Here is an 8,039-nt window from a genome sequence, read left to right on the forward strand (position 1 = left end):
CATTTTGCTGTAATTTTCCACAGTAAGAACAAAGAAGTGTTCTTACACTTGAAAGTGCCTATATAAGGCTGATGCCTCATCTCCATCTTGTCTTCAATCCTGCTTCCTACCTCTGGAGGGACTTTGCTACAAACAGAAGCTCTGCACAAAGGACTGAATGACCCATCCCAGCGGGGTATGTTCTCCAGAGACTTGATTTGAACCTGCAGTTTACTCCATCACTGCTACAAGCCTGAACTAAGAACTTTGCCATTACTGTATGTAATTGATTCCATTTAACCAATTCTAGCTCTCATCTCTACCTTTTCCCCTTTATGAATAAATCTTTAGATTTTAGATTCTAAAGGATTGGCAACAGCGTGATTTGTGGGTAAGATCTGATGTGTATATTGATCTGGGTCTGGGGCTTGGTCCTTTGGGATCGAGAGAACCTTTTTCTTTTACTGGGGTGTTGGTTTTCATAACCATTCATCCCCAGGACGAGTGGCACTGGTGGTGATACTGGGAGACTGGAGTGTCTAAGGAAATTGCTGGTGTGAATTGTGGTTAGCCAGTGGGGTGAAACCAAAGTCATTTTTGTCTGGCTGGTTTGGTTTGCCTTAGAGGTGAAAAAACCCCAGTCTTGGGCTGTGACTGCCCTGTTTGAGCAATTGGTCCTAAATTGGCACTCTCAGTTGGGTCCCGCCAGAACCGCATTGTCACAGGGTGGCTCATCTTAGACTCCCAATCTCAGATGGCCAAAATTAGTGAATGCATCTGAGAATATTGGCCTGAACCTTCAGTACTGATTTGGGATTTACTTCAATAGAATGTGCACAGAACACTACAAATATGGGTAACCTGGCTTCAGCCTCTGGCAAGCATCAGACTACTCACACTGTATTCTTCTTAAAGCCTCCCTGGTTTCTGCATCTCTACAAAAAGCATCAACTGAAAACATACAAGGACCACGCTGCATGCCAAATTGTACTCGGACTGCTTCTCCGTATGTCTGGAAATGTGATAAGGTGAAGAGAGTCTGGGGAGGTTGACTGGTCCTGTACATCAGAGGCTATCCTTCCCGCAAACATGATAAGAAAAATATTCTGAATTTCAAATGGGCTTACTTTGGAAAACACCCACAGCCAGCCTTTCAGGTACAACATTGAAGAAAACAGATGGGGCTGATGGCCCATCAGCAAAGACAATGGACTGTGGAATAGCTTGACCTTCCTGTGGGTGTTTTGTCCAGCCTGTAAGCAAAGGCTGCTATAACACTGCAAGGACCACAAGATTTTGGACTCCACCTTGGAATGTCAGTATTTTTCCACAAACCAGTCTGGGAACCAAGTTTTGAAACAAAAGGTTCCTGCCCTATGCTAAAGCTAGATAAGGCAGAGAGTAACATCTTCACATCCTACACAAGAAGACTCCTGGAAACATCTGAGGAACAAAGACTGAACTGGGGGAAGTGCTGGACCCAAGTTTAAGAGATTTTTAGCCTATGAATGAAACACCTGGGGATTCCCAGCTGCAAAACAAGTGCAGCTTTCCCCTTAAGAAACTGCAGCTGAGTGTGCCCATACCTGTATGTATGCTGGTGAAAGTGAAGGCTGGAGAACTCTGCGACTTGTCACAGCAGTACAGTGTCAGATGAAGCCCAGGCTGGTGGGTCAGGGGGCTCAGTGGTACCTTAATTCCAGGGGGCACCCCTGAGGGGAACCCATCACAGTGGTGTAGTCGAGCATTGTTGTTCTAAGTGAGATTTGCACTTCAAACACTGGTGGTGATTTTTAGTGAGATTTAAGTGGAGTGGCTTGAGATCAGTCAAAGAGATTACCAGTTCACTATTTTCTGAGTTTTTTATTTTGAAAAAGAGAAGTAGGGACAGAAAACCAGCCAGATGAGTGAAAATAGTGAAACAATTGTGAAATTGGAGCTTTTTAGACTTCAGACAGAAGGAAAAGAAAAGAAAAAAGACTTTTGGAGTTAAAACAACTACAGACTGAAGAAATGAAAGCAAAGGAGGCCAGGCATGCAGCTGCACACCAGAGAATTTTAGAACTGAAACAGATAGAGGCTGACAAAGAAATGGAGATCCAGAAATTAGTCATGGAGAAGAAAGAAGGAAAGCACCAACTGAACTTGCTAAAGAAGCAGAACCAGATAAAATATTTGATTGGGAAAAAAACTGCAAGTTTTAAAGACATGTTTAAAGACAATGTTGACTATTATGCTGGGACTTCAGAGGAAACAGTAAAGTTTCTGGTACTGCTGAAGGAATGGGAGAGTGTCTCTTTAATTCCTCTGCAGCAGTGGGAAACAGTATGCTTCCAGGTGGGGGTAGGGTTGAGACCGGCTCCTGCTGCCCTGTAGTTAAAGGCAGCATCTCTTGGGGAGGGAGAGGGAATGTGTTGCCTGTCAGTGAGAAAACTGTCCAGGTTGCTGGCTGCCAGCAGGTTTCAGATGAGCAAGGAATAGACCTCACTCTAGGGTGCATAGAAAAATGTGTCCTAGAGGGAAGCCAAGAGAAGGGTGACAGAAGCGTAGAGACCACTGAGCTGGGAGGGTTTCATTGACTCTAGCTGGAGGCAAACCCAGTTCATAGAGGAAGGAGGGTGTAATGCCTGCCAGTGAAAGAACTGTTCAGGCTATCAGCTGTGAGCTCTTCACAGCTGGACAGGGGATAGATCCCACTCTAGGGAGCACAGAGGTGTGTGTCTTAGAGGGGGGCCCAGATGAGGAAGCTGAGAAGGAATTTATGGGAGTACAGGAATGTCTCCTCACATGGGAGAGTTTGCCCAGAACTGCTGCCCCAGTGTCTGTATACCCAGGCACCCAATCTGTGGCTCAGGTTTTAAGAGGGAACTGCGTAACTGATCTCCCGGAGGGGAGCAGGCACACAACTGACCTCTTGGGGGCAGAGAGAGGGGTGACAGAGGGTATCCCAATCCACTTCCCACTTTTGCAAAATGCTGTTCCTGATGTACTTGTGGAAACTGACTCTGCCTCTTTAAGACAGAATGGGACTCCTACTACAGACTTGAGTGTCAGTGAAAATGCTAATGACCCACCTGAAAAAGGGGAGGAGGAAGCAATTTCCTGAGTGGGTAAAATCCACCAAGCAGCTAAGGAAAAGCTGCTGACAGATCAGAGCCCTCTAGAAAAGGGGGTGGGGGAAAATGCTGGAAGTGAAAATCACAAGGAAACCCTGGCAGGGGGTGGATAATTTGCCTGGCCCATAGGCATAGCCCTGGAGATCGAATGCAGCTCCACAGGGGGCCAGACAGTAACATGCAAGGTCCTCGCACATCCTTTCCTCTCCAAAACCCCAACTGAGAACCTTTACTGAAGGGGACACTGGGAAAAACACCAAAGGGGAAGAAAGAGCAGTATCTGAACATGTTCTCTGGTTCAGGGAGGAGCTGAAAAACACATGAATATTAAACAAAGCAGCAGGTCTGAACAGAAGGCAGGTGTGATACAGATACTTGGAAATGCCTCTGTGTCATGAATTTGCTGGTACTGTTAAATCTCATAATACACAATTTATTGGTTATGACAAAGAATTTGATGCTAATGGCATATCCTCTGAAAAGGCGTAACATGCATGATTTTTGAAAAAAACTTTTGAACATGGTAGGAGTGTTATCAAGAAAGTCCTATCAGGATACGGCTTCTCAGCTATTACCTGTAAACAGCCTTAAAGTTTGGCACAGCAGAAAAAGCATACCAAACCTAGTCTCCTGGGTGGAGGGGGAAACTGAGGCACACACCTCATGGCACTGATGGCTAACATGTCAAGACATGTACACTCTGCATTATGTTAACAATGCTACAGACAAGAATGTTTTCTGGCAACCTGGGAACAGAAACACAGAACTTTGCAAGAACACCTGTAGGTGACATAACGATATTTGGGAACACTTTGAAGTTGTATAACCGAAACCTACAGAAAGCATTAGGCATACTGCCTCCACATTAGTCAGTGACTAACCCTCTGGTAGTAATCTAAGAGGGGAGGTGTGACACTGCACCCCATATTCTTCATAGTGATATTATTATATGATTATAGCATAACTATGATGTATTTTATGCAAGATAACTCATGTGAGGTATCATTAGAAAAGTTATATTTTGCTGAATATTAATATACTATTTGTACGCATGTATCACTTTTATATCTGAAGTTACGAATATTGACTAAGGATCAGTATTTCAAATGGGCTTACTCTGGAGAACACCCTCAGCCAGCCTTTCAGGTACAACAATGAAGAAGACAGACAGGGCTGATGATCCATCAGCAAAGACAGTGGACTGTGGAATAGCTTGACCTTCCTGTCGGCCTTTTGGTCAGCCTGTAAGCAATGGCTGCTACACCACTGCAAGGTCATGTGACCAGGCCACATGATTTTGGACTCCATCTTGGAATGTCAGTATTTTTCCAGAAACCAGTCTGGGAACCAAGTTTTGAAGCAAAGGCTTCCCACCCTATGCTAAAGTCATGACTTATCTAGATAAGGCAAAGAGTGACATCATCTGTGGCTCTTCACTCCCCACACAAGAAGACTCCTGGAAACGTCTGAGGAACAAAGACTGAACTGCGGGAAGTGCTGGAACCAGGTTTAAGGGATTTTTAGCCTGTGAATGAAACACCTGGGGATTCCAAGCTGCAAAACAAGTGCAACTTTCCCCTTAAGAAACTGCAGCTGGGTGTGTCCCTACCTGTACATATGCTGGTGAAAATGCAGGCCCTGGGGGCTTTGCAGCTTGTCACAGTAGTACAGTGTGAGAGGGAGCCCAGGCTGGTGGGTCGGGGGCTCAGCTAGTTCCAGGTGGCACCCTGGGAGGGACCTGTCACAGTGTCAAACCCTGCACTGCTCCCACAAGCTCCTGGCAAAGAGGCCATTCTGAGATGAATGGGGGAAATGTGGTTGAAGGCAGGGCCGGCTTTAGGCCGATTCCCCCGATTTCCTGGAATCTGGCCCCATGCCTAACAGGGTCCTGCACCCGCACCTAAGAGGACCCTGCTCTGGAGGGGGGGTCTTCGGTGGCATATCAGCTGTGGGGGGTCCACTCTGGGGATCTTTGTGGCATTTCAGCAGCCGAAGACCCAAGACCCCCTGAATCCTCTGGGTGGCCCTGCAAATCTGTAATTGTACCGTTCCCCACCCAACTCTCTTGCCCTTTCTGTTTCCCAAGCAGTTGGGTGTCTTTTCAATAAATGCATTTTCTTTTCAATAAATGGATTTTTTTTGCTTTGAAAACATTCTTTATTATTGCATAAAGTAAAAAATACCTTAGCCCAGGAAAGCAACAGGCATTGCAAGTCAGTGTATCATACGTAGCAAACACAGATTCCTAATAACACTGGAACCACCGCACTTCACTCCCATGCAGGACACCAGACATTACTGGTGGCTTTCAACCTCTAATTGCTCCTTCAAGGCATCCCTAATCCTTGCAGCCCCATGCTGGGCCCCTCTCACAACCTTGCTCTCTGGCTGTTCAAATTCAGCCTCCAGGTGCTGAACCTCCAATTTCATGCCTTAGTGAATCTTTCACCCTTCCCTTCACAAATGTTATGGAGGGTACAGCATACAGCTATAACCGTAGGGATGTTATTGACCAGGTCCAGCTTCCCATACAGAGAGTGTCAGCGGCTCTTTAAACAGCTAAAAGCACACTCCACAGTCATTCTGAATTGGCTCAGCCTGTTGTTGAACCACTCCTTGCTGCTGTCAAGGCTCCCTGTGTAGGGTTTCATGAGCCATGGCATTAAAGGGTAAGCTGGGTCTCCAAGGATCACAATGGGCATTTCAACTTCCCCTACGGTGATCTTCCAGTCTTGGAAAAAAGTCCCGGCCTGCAGCTTCCTGAACAGGCCAGTGTTCTGAAAGATGCAGGCATCAAGCACCTTTCCAGGGCAGCCTGCGTTAATGTCAATGAAATGCCCACGATGATCCACAAGCACCTGGAGAACCATAGAGAAATAGCCCTTCAAATTAACATACTCGGAGGCTAGGTGGGCTGGTGCCAGAATTGGAATATGTGTCCCATCTATCACCCCTCTGCAGTTAGGGAAACCCATTTGTGCAAAGCCATCCACAATGTCATGCACGTTACCCAGAGTCATGGTTCTTCTGAACAGGATGCGATTAATGGCCCTGCAAATTTGCATCAACATGATTCCAACAGTCGACTTTTGTACTCCAAACTGGTTAGCAACCAATCGGTAGCTGTCTGGAGTTGCCAGCTTCCAGATTGCAATAGCCACCCGTTTCTCCACCATCAGGGCACCTCTCAATCTTATGTCCTTGTGCCACAGGGTGTGGGGCAAGCTCATCACACAGTCCAATGATAGTGGCTTTTCTCATGCGAAAGTTCTGCAGCCACTACTCGTCACCCCAGACTTGCATGACGATGTGATCCCACCACTCATTGCTTGTTTCCTGAGCCCAAAAGTGCCATTCCATGATGGTCATGCATGTCCGTGAATGCCACAAGCAATCTCGTGTTGTATGTGTTACTCGAGTTGATATCATCGTCTGAGTCCTGACTGTCACTTTGGATCTTAAGGAATAACTCGACTGCCAAACGTAATGTGCTAGCGAAACTTGTCAGAATATTCCTCAGCAGTTCGGGCTCCATTCCCACAGACTGAAAGGGAAGACAGAGCGCGCAGTACAAAAAACTTTGAAAGATGACGCCAATTGTGGATGGAAGCAGAGGGATTGCTGGGATGAGAACCGATGTATCACGGGGCGTTGGGACACGATCCAGACTGCCCCGCACCCCACTCCTTCCCACAGGCCACAGCAGGAAGAGGTGCTCTGTAGGATAGCTGCTCACAATGCATCACTCCCAATGCCGCTGCAAGTGCTATAAATGTGGCCACACCCGTGCGCTTGCAGCTCTCAGTGTGGACACACTGCAGTGCTTTCCCTACTGCACTCTACGAAGGCTGGTTTAACTCAAAGCACTCTACATTTGCAAGTGCAGCCATGTCCTAAAAGAGAAGATGTAGCCAAATCTAAGACAGGTGGAGACAGTGCAGAACACTGTGGGTTGAGGAGTTCCTTTAAAGCAGGCCTGCACAACATACGGCCCGCGGGCCACATGCGAGCCCACGGGGTGGGGTGGGGTGAGTAGTAGGCAAGTGGCGGGTGAGGGAGGGGGACTGAGAGGGCGAGTGAGCGGGCAATGGGGGCGGGGGCAGGTGAGCCAGCAGCTGGCCCCAGCTCACCTCCGCTCCGCCTCCTCCCCTGAATGCTTCCCCCCGCTTCTTCTCCTCCCCCCGCTTCCCTTGAATCAGCTGTTTGCACGGGAAGCCTGGGAGGGCAGAGAAGTGGTGTGGCGGCTTCACGCTCAGGCCCAGGGAGGCGGAGACGGAGCAGAGGTGAGCTGGGGCAGGGGGACACGAGGAGGGCCGCCCGCGCCGCAGCAGGTAACCTGGGGGGGGCATGCAGGGGAACCGTTCCCCCCCCCCAGCTCACCTCCTTTCTGCCTCCACCTCCCTGGGCCTGAGCGCAAAGTTATCACTTGTTTCTCAGCCCTCCCAGGCTTCCGGCAGGAACAGCTGATTCACAGGAAGCAGGGGGGCTGCAAGCTCAGCCTGACCCAGTGCTCCAGGTGCTGTGCGGCAGCAGCGTGGCCCGGCTCCAGCCAGGCAGTGCGGCTGTAGTGCCACCAGCCACCTCCAGGAAGCGCAGTAAGGGGGCAGGGAGCAAGGGGGGCTTGGATAGGGGGCAGGGGAGTTTGGGGTGGGGGTGGGGAGTGAATAGGGGTCAGGGCAGTCAAAAGGCAGGGAACAGGGGGGTTGAATGGGGGCATGGGTCCTGGGGGGTCATCAGGAAGGAGGGTGAGTTTGGATGGAGTGGCGCGGGCCAGTCAGTGACAGGGGTTCCAGGGGCAGTCAGGGGACAGGGAGAAGGAGTGGTTGGATGGGGCAGGGGTCCCAGGGGGGCATCAGAAATGAGAGGAGGGGTTGGATGGGGTGGCAGGGGTCAGTCAGGGGACAGGGAAGGGGGGTGGATGGGGCAGGAGTCCGGGGGGGGCAT

The sequence above is a fragment of the Gopherus evgoodei genome, chromosome 6 (genome assembly GCF_007399415.2).
Source record: "Gopherus evgoodei ecotype Sinaloan lineage chromosome 6, rGopEvg1_v1.p, whole genome shotgun sequence".
NCBI classification, from domain to species: domain Eukaryota; kingdom Metazoa; phylum Chordata; order Testudines; family Testudinidae; genus Gopherus; species Gopherus evgoodei.